The 9,762-nt window shown below is 44.9% G+C and overlaps 1 pseudogene; it reads right to left on the reverse strand.

Moving 5' to 3' along the window:
• Positions 1 to 5,004: 5,004 nt before the first annotated feature.
• On the reverse strand, positions 5,005 to 5,161 carry LOC128591753 (uncharacterized; annotated as a pseudogene).
• Between the last annotated feature and the right edge of the window lie 4,601 nt (positions 5,162 to 9,762).

The following is a 9,762-nucleotide window of genomic DNA, read 5'->3' on the forward strand; positions in this document are numbered from 1 at the left end:
AGTGTGGCTTCAGAATATCCGGGACTGAGCCCTATTGTTGTCAAAAATGGCTGCTGCTCTGCGTCTCTGGGCACCGCCGCTCCAGTGTGGTTCCCTCCCAGCCGACCATCCTCTCCTCACTCCTATGCCGCAGAATCAGCACTGACCAGCTGCAGTCTAGGCCCTGTCCACCCCCTCAAGAAATCACCCAACAATCTGGACTCCTGGGGGACAGGCCTCCAGACCTCAGAGTGAGAGGGGAGGGGAGTGCTGGGAACTCAGAATTGCAGGTAGAGAATATATACAGTTTTATGCAGTTTTATGCCTGGCAGGAGAATGCTGTGGCACCCTAGTAGGGGAGGTAGGTCCAGTTTTTAGAGGGTCTCTCCCGGGGAGTGTAGTGAGAGGACCTTTGAACTCTGCTCGTTTGTGGGGCACTCCGAGCTGTTCTTATGGGGGAGGGGACTCCTGTCTGCTTGGTGATGGATTTTGTACCTTTTGTTTATATCCTTGGGGTCTCAGCTTGCCTCAGCAGGGTTGATGTTCGTTCTTCAACCTTCTCTCTTGGTGCAGCTCTAATCAACCAGATTACTTGCTAAATTTCTGTCCTTTAACTCTCCTTCTGGACGGGAGCCTCTGTGGAAAGCTGGCTTCAGTCAGCCATCTTGTCTCTGCCCTCCCTGGCTCATTTTTCTACTCCAAGTAGAGACAGAGTTTTGTTCTTGTACAGGCTGGTCTCAAACTCTTTAGCTCAAGTGATCCTCCCAACCTGACCTCCCTGAGTGCTGATTACAGGTCTGAGCCACTGAGCCTGGCTTTCAAGTTCTCCTTGTTGAGTAGGGCCAAAAAGTTGAGAATCAGAATACTGCAATTATATTATTATGACTATGTGGATATCGTCCTCAGAAAAGCCAAGCTGTAAGCTTTGATTATGTTCTCTTCTCTCTAGACATCATGTTACCTTCCCTCTGCCACTATTAGAGAGTACTTCTGGCATTACCTTTTTTAATCTATCAGTTGCTGAAAATCATACCATAATTTAGGTGATTCATAATAGGATTATAAATTCCTTGCGATCTTTAACTCTTTCTTTTTTTTTTGAGACAGAGTCTCACTTTATCATCCTTGGTAGAATACAGTGGTGTCACAGCTCATAGCAATCTCAAACTCTTGAGTTTAAGCGATTCTCTTGCCTCAGTCTCCCAGGTAGCTTGGACTACAGGCACCCACCACAATGCTTGGCTATTTTTTTTTATACACATGGGGTCTCACTCTTGCTCAGGCTGGTTTTAAACCTGGAGCTCAGGCAATCCACTTGCCTCAGCCTCCCAGAGTGCTAGGATTATAGCCATGAGCTACCAGGCTCGGCCTTTAATTCTTTTCTTTCTTTTTTTTGTAAAGACAGAGTCTCACTTTACCGCCTTCGGTAGAGTGCCATGATGTCACAGGACTCACAGCAACCTCTAGCTCTTGGGCTTCCATGATTCTCCTGCCTCAGCCTCCCGAGCAGCTGGGACTACAGACGCCCACCACAACACCCGGCTATTTTTTGGTTGCAGTTCAGCCGGGGCTGGGTTTGAACCCACTACCTTCGGTATATGGGGCCGGCACCCTATTCACTGAGCCACAGGCACCACTCTTTCTTTTTTTTTTAGACAGAGTCTTGTTATGTTGCTCTGAAGCATCACACTTCACAGCAACCTCAAATTCTTGGGTTCAAGTGATATTTAGCCTCAGCCTCCCAAGTAGCTGGACCATAGGCACCTGCCACAATACCTGGGTATTGTTTTTGTTGTTGCAGTTGTCATTGTTGTTTAGCTGGTCCAGGCTGAACCCACTAGCCTTGGTACTTGTGGCCGGTGTTGTAACCACTGTGCACAGATGCTGAGCCTTTTCAGCCTTTTTTTTTTTTTTTTAGAGACAGAGTCTCACTTTGTCACCTTCAGTAGAGTGCTGTGGCATCACAGCTCACAGCAACCTCCTGCTCTTGGGCTTTCGCAATTCTCTTGCCTCAGCCTCCCAAGTAGCTGGGACTACAGGTGCTCTCCACAGAGCTGGGCCGTTTTGTTGTTGTTGTTTGTTTTTTTGCAGTTTTTTGCCAGGGCTGGGTTTGAACCCTCCACCTCCTGTATATGGGGCCAGCGCCTGACTCCTTTGAGCCACAGGGACCACCCCAAGCTGGGCTGTTTTTAGTGATGGAGTCTTGCTCTGGCTCAGGCTGGTCTTGAACCTGTGAGCTCAGTCAATCCACCCACTTCGGACTCCCAGAGTGCTAGGATTACAGGCATGAGCCACTGCACTGGGCCAGGGTGTTTTGTTTTTTGTTTTTTTTCACCCTGGTTTCTTCTTTATTTTATATATGACCTGGAACCCAGTGCCTTTCTTCTTGAAGATATCCCTGCGGCCGGAAGGCTATTGTTAGAATTCACACAGCTGTCATCCTGGCCTGGCTCTTCTATTGCTGGCATCATGTATCTTTTTCTTTCTTGGGTCTCTCCCCTTCTCCTTTTTTTTTTTTTCCTTTAAACTGGAGTATATCCTTAAGTAGCTTCATAAGAAAGGGTACATAATAAGTCAACTTGCTCCATCCCGGCAGTTTGAAAATGTCTTCATTTTTGATAGCCGGGTTAGATGGTAAAGAATTCGAGGTCCTAAATAATTGTTCACAGAATTTTGAAAATCTCAACATTTAACATTTGGTCCCTTTCTCATTTCCTCTCCTCCCGTGCAGACTCCAGTCCAAACCATCTCTATTCCATCTCTATCTATCCATTTTTTTTATTTTTCATCTCCCAGAAATTCATTGAAATATCTCAACTGCTGATGCCCAAACTGTCCCTCACCATCTTTGTAACTATGTATTTATAGTCTTTTATAGTCTTTATCACTTCATTATGATCTTGGGAAAGAAGAATGACAAACGTACCTGCTCAGTTTGCCTTCTTGAATTGAAAATTCATGTAGACCAGGAACGCTAACTCACGCCTGTCATCCTAGCACTCTGTGAGGCTGAGGTGGGAGGACTGACTGCTTGAGCTCAGGAGTTGCAGACCAGCCTGAGAAATAGCAAGATCCTGTCTCTAAAAAATAGAAAACTAGCCAGGCACTATGGCAGCTACCTGTAGTCCCAGCTACTCTGAAGACTGAGGCAAGAGGATTACTTGAGCCCAAGAGACTGAGGTTGCTGTGAGCCATAATGATGCCATGGTACTCTACCCAGGGCAACAGAGTGAGATTGTCTCAAAAAAAAAAAAGGCTCGGTGCCTGTAGCTCAGCAGCTAGGGAGCCAGCCCCATACACCAGAGCTGGTAGGTTTGAATCCAGCTGGGCCTGCTAAACAACAATGACAACTACAACCAAAAAATAGCCAGGCATTGTGGCAGGCACCTGTAGTCCCAGCTACTTGGGAGGCTGAAACAAGAGAATTGCTTAAGCCCAAGAGTTTGAGGTTGCTGTGAGCTGTGATGCCACAACACTCTACTGAGGGCGACATAGTGAGATTGTCTCAAAACACAAACAAAAAAGAAACTGTCTTATAAAAATCTGAGTTTTTTTTATCTTTTGTTTTTGTTTTTATAAATACCAGTACTGTTTAGCTCTCTTTTGATAAATACACAGGAACCATTGCTATCTTGTTTGTATAGCAGTTTTGTAAACTTGAGTAGGTGCTTTGCGTGTGTAGGAATTACAGTGCTGATGTATTAACTGCCGGTTAAAGGTGAAAAGGAGGCCAACAAGGACTTACACAGACTACAAGAGGATACAGCCCTGGTTATTTCTCAGAACAAGCACTTATCAGTGCATAGTTTCCTGGAACTGTATTCTATATAGAAACATCATTGCTCCTCTTCCTAAAACGTTTAAATTTCCTAGAGCAAAACACACACAAGCACTCATACCACCAACCAGAGGGCAACCCCAGTGAGGAATAAAGAATGCCCATTAGTAAGGTCATTATCATTCATGTGCTCCTTTCACTGTCAACTTTAATAATTTGTTTGAACAAAAGTCTGTCTTAATAAGGTAATTATGACTGTAACAGAATGGCAGCGTTTAGTCTTCCACAGAGTTCCATGTACCTTTTTATGTATTTTGTGATTGAGGCACTGAAGCTTATTTTAAATCAATGACAGCAGCCTTTGCATCACCGCTGTAAATAACATTATAAGAACTACAAATAATATAAACTCTGTAGAATAACAGGTCATTTCTGATGTCATTGTTTTGTAGTCACTCGCTGACGTATGTAGGGTGCCTACTTTATGCTTTCTATTTTGAGAGAGTTACTGGAGGATATAAACTGAACAAGGACCTGATCTCAAGAATTTACTTTAATTTCTTTTTTTTTTTTTTTTTTTGGTTTTTGGCCGGGGCTAGGTTTGAACCCGTCACCTCCGGCATATGGGACCGGCACCCTACTCCTTGAGCCACAGGTGCCGCCCTACTTTAATTTCTTTAATTATAGCAGTAGTTCAGTGATGAACTAGCAGAGGTTTGCTAGTTTTCTGTAAGAATATTTGAATATTGTGTTTCATCTCGATAATAATCTTTTTAAAAATGCTGGGTGCAGTGACTCATGCCTGTAATCTAGCACAATGGGAGGCTGAGGTGGGTAGATTGCCTGAGCTCACGGGTTCCAGACCAGCCTGAGCAAGAGCAAGACCTCTGTCTCTAAAAATAGCCGGGCATTGTAGCAGGCACCTGTAGTCCCAGCTACTTGGGTGGTAGAGGCAAGAGAATTGCTTGAGCCCAGGAATTTGAGGTTGCTGTGAGCTGTGACGCTACAGCACTCTACCCAGGGTGACAAAGCGAGACTATATCTCCCAAAAAATACATGCAGGGTCAGTGCCTTTAGATCAAGCGGCTAAGGTGCCAGCCACATACACCAGAGCTGGTGGGTTCAAATACAGCCCAGGCCTGCCAAACAACAATGACAACTACAACCAAAAAATAGCTAGGGGTTGTGGTGGGTGCCTGTAGTTCCCAGCTACTTGGGAGGCTGAGGCAAGAGAATCACTTAAGCCCAAAAGTTTGAGGTTGCTGTGAGCTATGACAGTACAGCACTCTACAGAGGGTGACATAGTGAGACTGCCTCAAAGAAACTAAAATAAAAATATATGCATATTGTTGATAGAATGACCATATTTTATACTTGATCTTAGCCAAAAGGCTGAGAAGCAATGAGAAAGACTATCTTTTATTATTATTATTTTTTATTTTTTTATTTTTTTGAGACAGAGTCTTACTTTGTCACTGTGGTAGAGTGCCATGGTGTCATAGCTCCCAGCAACCTCAGACTCTTGGGCTCAGGTGATCTTCTTGCCTCGACCTCCTATATAGCTGGGACTACAGGTGTACGCCATCATGCCTGGCTAGTTTTTTCTATTCTTAATAGAGATGAGGTCTCACTTTTTCTCAGGCTGGTCTCGAACTCCTGAGCTCAAAGAATCCAGCCATCTTGGCCTTCCAGAGTGCTAGGATTAAAGGCATGAGCCATTATGCCCAGCGGAGAAAGACCATATTTTAATTGAGCTCTGCCCAGAGCCTGCTGGGCCCATACTTCCCTTTGTGTTTTAAACTCTCGGACTCTAAACTGTACTTGGAATGAATGAGAGAAGAGCTGGAGAACGTAATATGTAGGTGATGTGCTTCTGTCAGGTTCTATCAGAGCAAACTTAAACTTGACTCCATTAGAGAAAAAGGGGTAGTGAGAAAATGGAGTCATGAAGGGGCCTATGGTAATACAGACATGCTGACTCAAACAACAGCCCCCTCCACGGCAGTCAGTATCCAGAAACCTATCGTGGGCAGAAGTAGAAGCCCTGGAGCCAGACTCCCTGGATGGAAAGCCTGGCTTGGCCCCTCTTAGCTACGTTTCCTTGGGAAATTTATTTCACTTCTCCAGGCCCACTGTCTTTTTCGGTAGTATAAGAATAATAGAAGTAGTTACCTCTAGAAGGGTTGTGAGATTAAATGGGTTAAATCATTTAAAATCCTTTGGCCTGAAACCTAATACTTGCTCAAAAATTGTTGGCTATGATAATTACTGCTAAAAGTAGAAATGTATTTTCAGTAAAACTGGTACCATCTGGCATGTTAAATCAAAATTGCTAAACTGAATTTGGCTGTTTTAGTTTTGTTTGTGTTACGTTTGTAGATTTGTTTTTATATTTGTATAAGCATAAGGTATTATACTTACCTTTGAGAGGGTAAAAATGATTCCAGTCAGCATTTTAGGTACATACCTTCTTTCTAGAAAATTTGGGCCTATGTTTTGTAGAAGGGACTTTGTCTTCCTTCCTTCCTTCCTTCCTTCCTTCCTTCCTTCCTTCCTTCCTTCCTTCCTTCCTTCCTTCCTTCCTTCCTTCCTTCCTTCCTCTCTCTTTCTCTCTCTCTTTTTCTTTCTTTCTTTTTTCTTTTCCTTTTTTTTTGAGACAGAGTCTCATCCTGTTGCCTCTGGTAGAGTGCCCTGAGGTCATAGCTCACAACAACCTCAAACTCTTGGGTTCAAATGATCCTCTTGCCTCAGCCTCCCAAGTAGCTGGTACTACAGATGCCTGCCACAGCACTGGGCTGTTTTTTTTTTTTAGAATCAGGTCTCACTTGTGCTCAGGCTACTCTCTTTCTTTAAAACATTTTTACCAAGAAACAGCCCATTGCAGGGCTGCTGTTCTAGACAGTAGACTGTGGACTTGTTCGGGGGGGAACCAAAAGTGGAGAGCTGGGTCTGGTGAGAGCCTGCAGATGTTCCAGATGCCTCTGAGCCGGCCCTGTGCAGAGGCTGCGAGGAGCAGCCAAAGCAGGGCGTTGGTAGGGAAACCAGATGCTGCGTTGCAGTGACTGGGGCTCACCCTTACGACTGAGACTCTGGGGTTCCTGAACCCATCTAGAAGGGGATGTAGGAAGCAAAGACAGATGATCTCACTGTACTTAGGGTAGAGGCACCAAGTTATTATTGAATAATTGAATATTTGAATAATTTAGTATTATTATATTAAAGAGACACAGTGAAATTGAGCATATAAATTTTGCATGCACTAAGTTTTCCATTGATTACGTCTCTTCCCTAGGAGGTTGAGATGGAGAAAGGAAGTGGAGGGCGGCACCTGTGGCTCAAGGAGTAGGGCGCTGGGCCCATATGCCGGAGGTGGTGGGTTCAAACCCAGCCCTGGCCAAAAAAAAAGAGAAAGTGGGGTTGTCCAGGAGATGTACCTGGGGCATCCAACAGCAGTGGCAGCAGCAAGGACCCCTTCTGCACTCTGTGTCAGTCACCTGGTGACAGGTGAAACGCTGGTCTGTGAGTTCAGAGGCAGCATTGCAGCCCCAGCTGTGCCCTGACCCAGCAAGGGGACTTAGTCACTCCAGTTGGTCAGACCCCCAAACCCTTATTGAGCTCACCAATAAATTAAGGAATCAGGATTGGCACCTGCAGAGGGGTGAGATGGGAAAGCACATCACTTCTTAGGAATGTGTGCTTTGCATTGTCCAGAAAGTAAAGGAAACTTGGGCTGAGTAATGAAGAAATTCTTTGACTAGTCTGGGGGGAAGATTCCTCCATTTCATGGGAGGTACAAGCTCTGTCAGAGGCTGGTGGAGGAAGACAGCTGATGTTCGCTTCTGCTAAATCCCTTTGGGCTCCAGCTAAGGCTGGAAACCTGAAGATGACCTGCCCTGGCAGGTTTTTGTACTCAGGGATGCACGGGCCTTTCTCCCTTTGAAGACTTCCACTTTTCTCTGCAGAACAGGAAAGCTGATCTTTGGATAGGCCCTCTTGTATTTTGGTCATTTGTGTGACATGTTGGGTACTATTTAGGTCTTAATACTCGTAGGTGAAGAAGAGGTCATTTTAAAGCTGATTCGAGCTGATAGTCACTGCAGCAGTCCTCAAGCAAGAATCACTCCTCCCCCAGTCCGGCTCCAGGCCAACTCTGGAAAGGTATTTTGTATAAGGAAAGAAAACTAAGAATGTGAACACAAATTTCTCACTTACTTTAGGCCTACAAAATGAGTAAATCCAGGCTCTCCTAGCTGCCAAGAGTTGCAAATTTCGCAGTTTAGAACTTTTTTTTTTTTTTTGAGACAGAGTCTCACTCTCTCGCCCTGGGTAGAGTATTGTGGAGTCATCATAGCTCGCAGCAACCTCAAACTCCTGGGCTCAAGCGATCCTCTTGCCTCAGCCTCCCAGGTAGCTGGGACTATCAGCTAGTGTGCTCCACCACAGGGCTAATTTTTCTATTTTTACTAGATACTGGGTCTCACTCTCACTGAGGCTGGTCTTGAACACCTGCATGAGCCACCTTGCCTGGCCATAGTTTAGAACTTTCAGTCCAACTTTCCTTTACTTTCTGGATAATGCAATGCAATCTTGTCTCTTGTCTTTTTAACTGGTGTTGGGGTGCGGGTGCAATGTGTGTTTGATGGTGAGTGCAACAGGGAGATAAAGAGCCCAGGAGCCTGCCTTCCCTTCCTAAGAGTCTGCAGAGTCAAAAAATTTAGAGTGACACCCTGAATGACCGGAAAGTCTGAGCCAGATCAGGGCCAAGGTCACACCACTGGCCCTCCCGAGGAAGCCAGCTCATTCAAATGCTAAGCAAAATTCTCTAAAAGAAACTGCCTCCAGGCAAGAGATTCTTTCCTAAGTTAGGTCATCTGCAAAGTGGTTTATTGAAAACCATTTGGACTCTGACTTGAACAGATGACCTTTGAATAACATGCAACTTGTGGGATAGAAACTCATTGCTTTAAAAATGAACCTCAGCAGAGCTTTCTGTGTTCACGCTGTTTTCCCTTGGCCAGAGTCTGTGGGACTTGCAACATGAAACACTCCTTACCTCTCACAAATCAGGCGGAGAGTCACTGAGAACTCAGGTGGATCAGTTACAGTCTAATGAGAACAATAGCTGGATGGGTAGCTCTTTGCAGATGTCACAAAGTAGGTCTGATCGGAGGTTCTTTTGATGCTTAGTCATGTATTGGTTTTACAGAGGAATAGACACCTTGAGAGCTTACCAAGCGTGAAGTGTGTGAAGTGTTACAGAAAACTAAACCTACAGAATAGACCAATAACAAGTAAGGAGATTGAATCAGAAATAAATACCCCCCATCGAAGGAAAGCCCAGGACCTGATGGCTGCACTGCTGAATTCTATCAGACATTTAAAGAATAACCAGGCTTGGCGCCTGTGGCTCAAGCGGCTAAGGCGCCAGCCACATACACCTGAGCTGGCGGGTTCAAATCCAGCCCAGACCGCCAAACAAAAATGACGGCTGCAACCAAAAAATAGCCAGGCGTTGTGGTGGGCGCCTGTAGTCCCAGCTACTTGGGAGGCTGAGGAAGGAGAATCGCGTGAGCCCAGGAGTTGGAGGTTACTGTGAGCTGTGATACCACAGCACTCTACCCGGGGTGACAGCTTGAGGCTCTGTCTCAAAATAAAATAAAATAAAAATAAATAAAGAATAACTAATACCAATCTTTCTCAAACTCCTCTAAAAAATTGAAGAGGAAGGAATACTTCCAAACTCATTATATGAGCATTACCCTGATAGTAAAAACCAAACACGGACACTACAAGAAAACCAAATTACAGGCCAGTATCCCTGATGAACACAGATGCAAAAATCCACAGATGCTAATCCAAAATATTAGCAAATCAAAATCAACAGCACATTAAAAGAAATCTGAGGGCTGGACACAGTGGTGCATGCCTGTAGCTACTCAGGAAGTTAAGGGAGGAGATTGCTTTAGCCAAGGAATTAAAGTCCAACCTAGGCCCTGGGCAACAAA

Source organism: Nycticebus coucang, chromosome 1 (genome assembly GCF_027406575.1).
Source record: "Nycticebus coucang isolate mNycCou1 chromosome 1, mNycCou1.pri, whole genome shotgun sequence".
Classification (NCBI taxonomy): domain Eukaryota; kingdom Metazoa; phylum Chordata; class Mammalia; order Primates; family Lorisidae; genus Nycticebus; species Nycticebus coucang.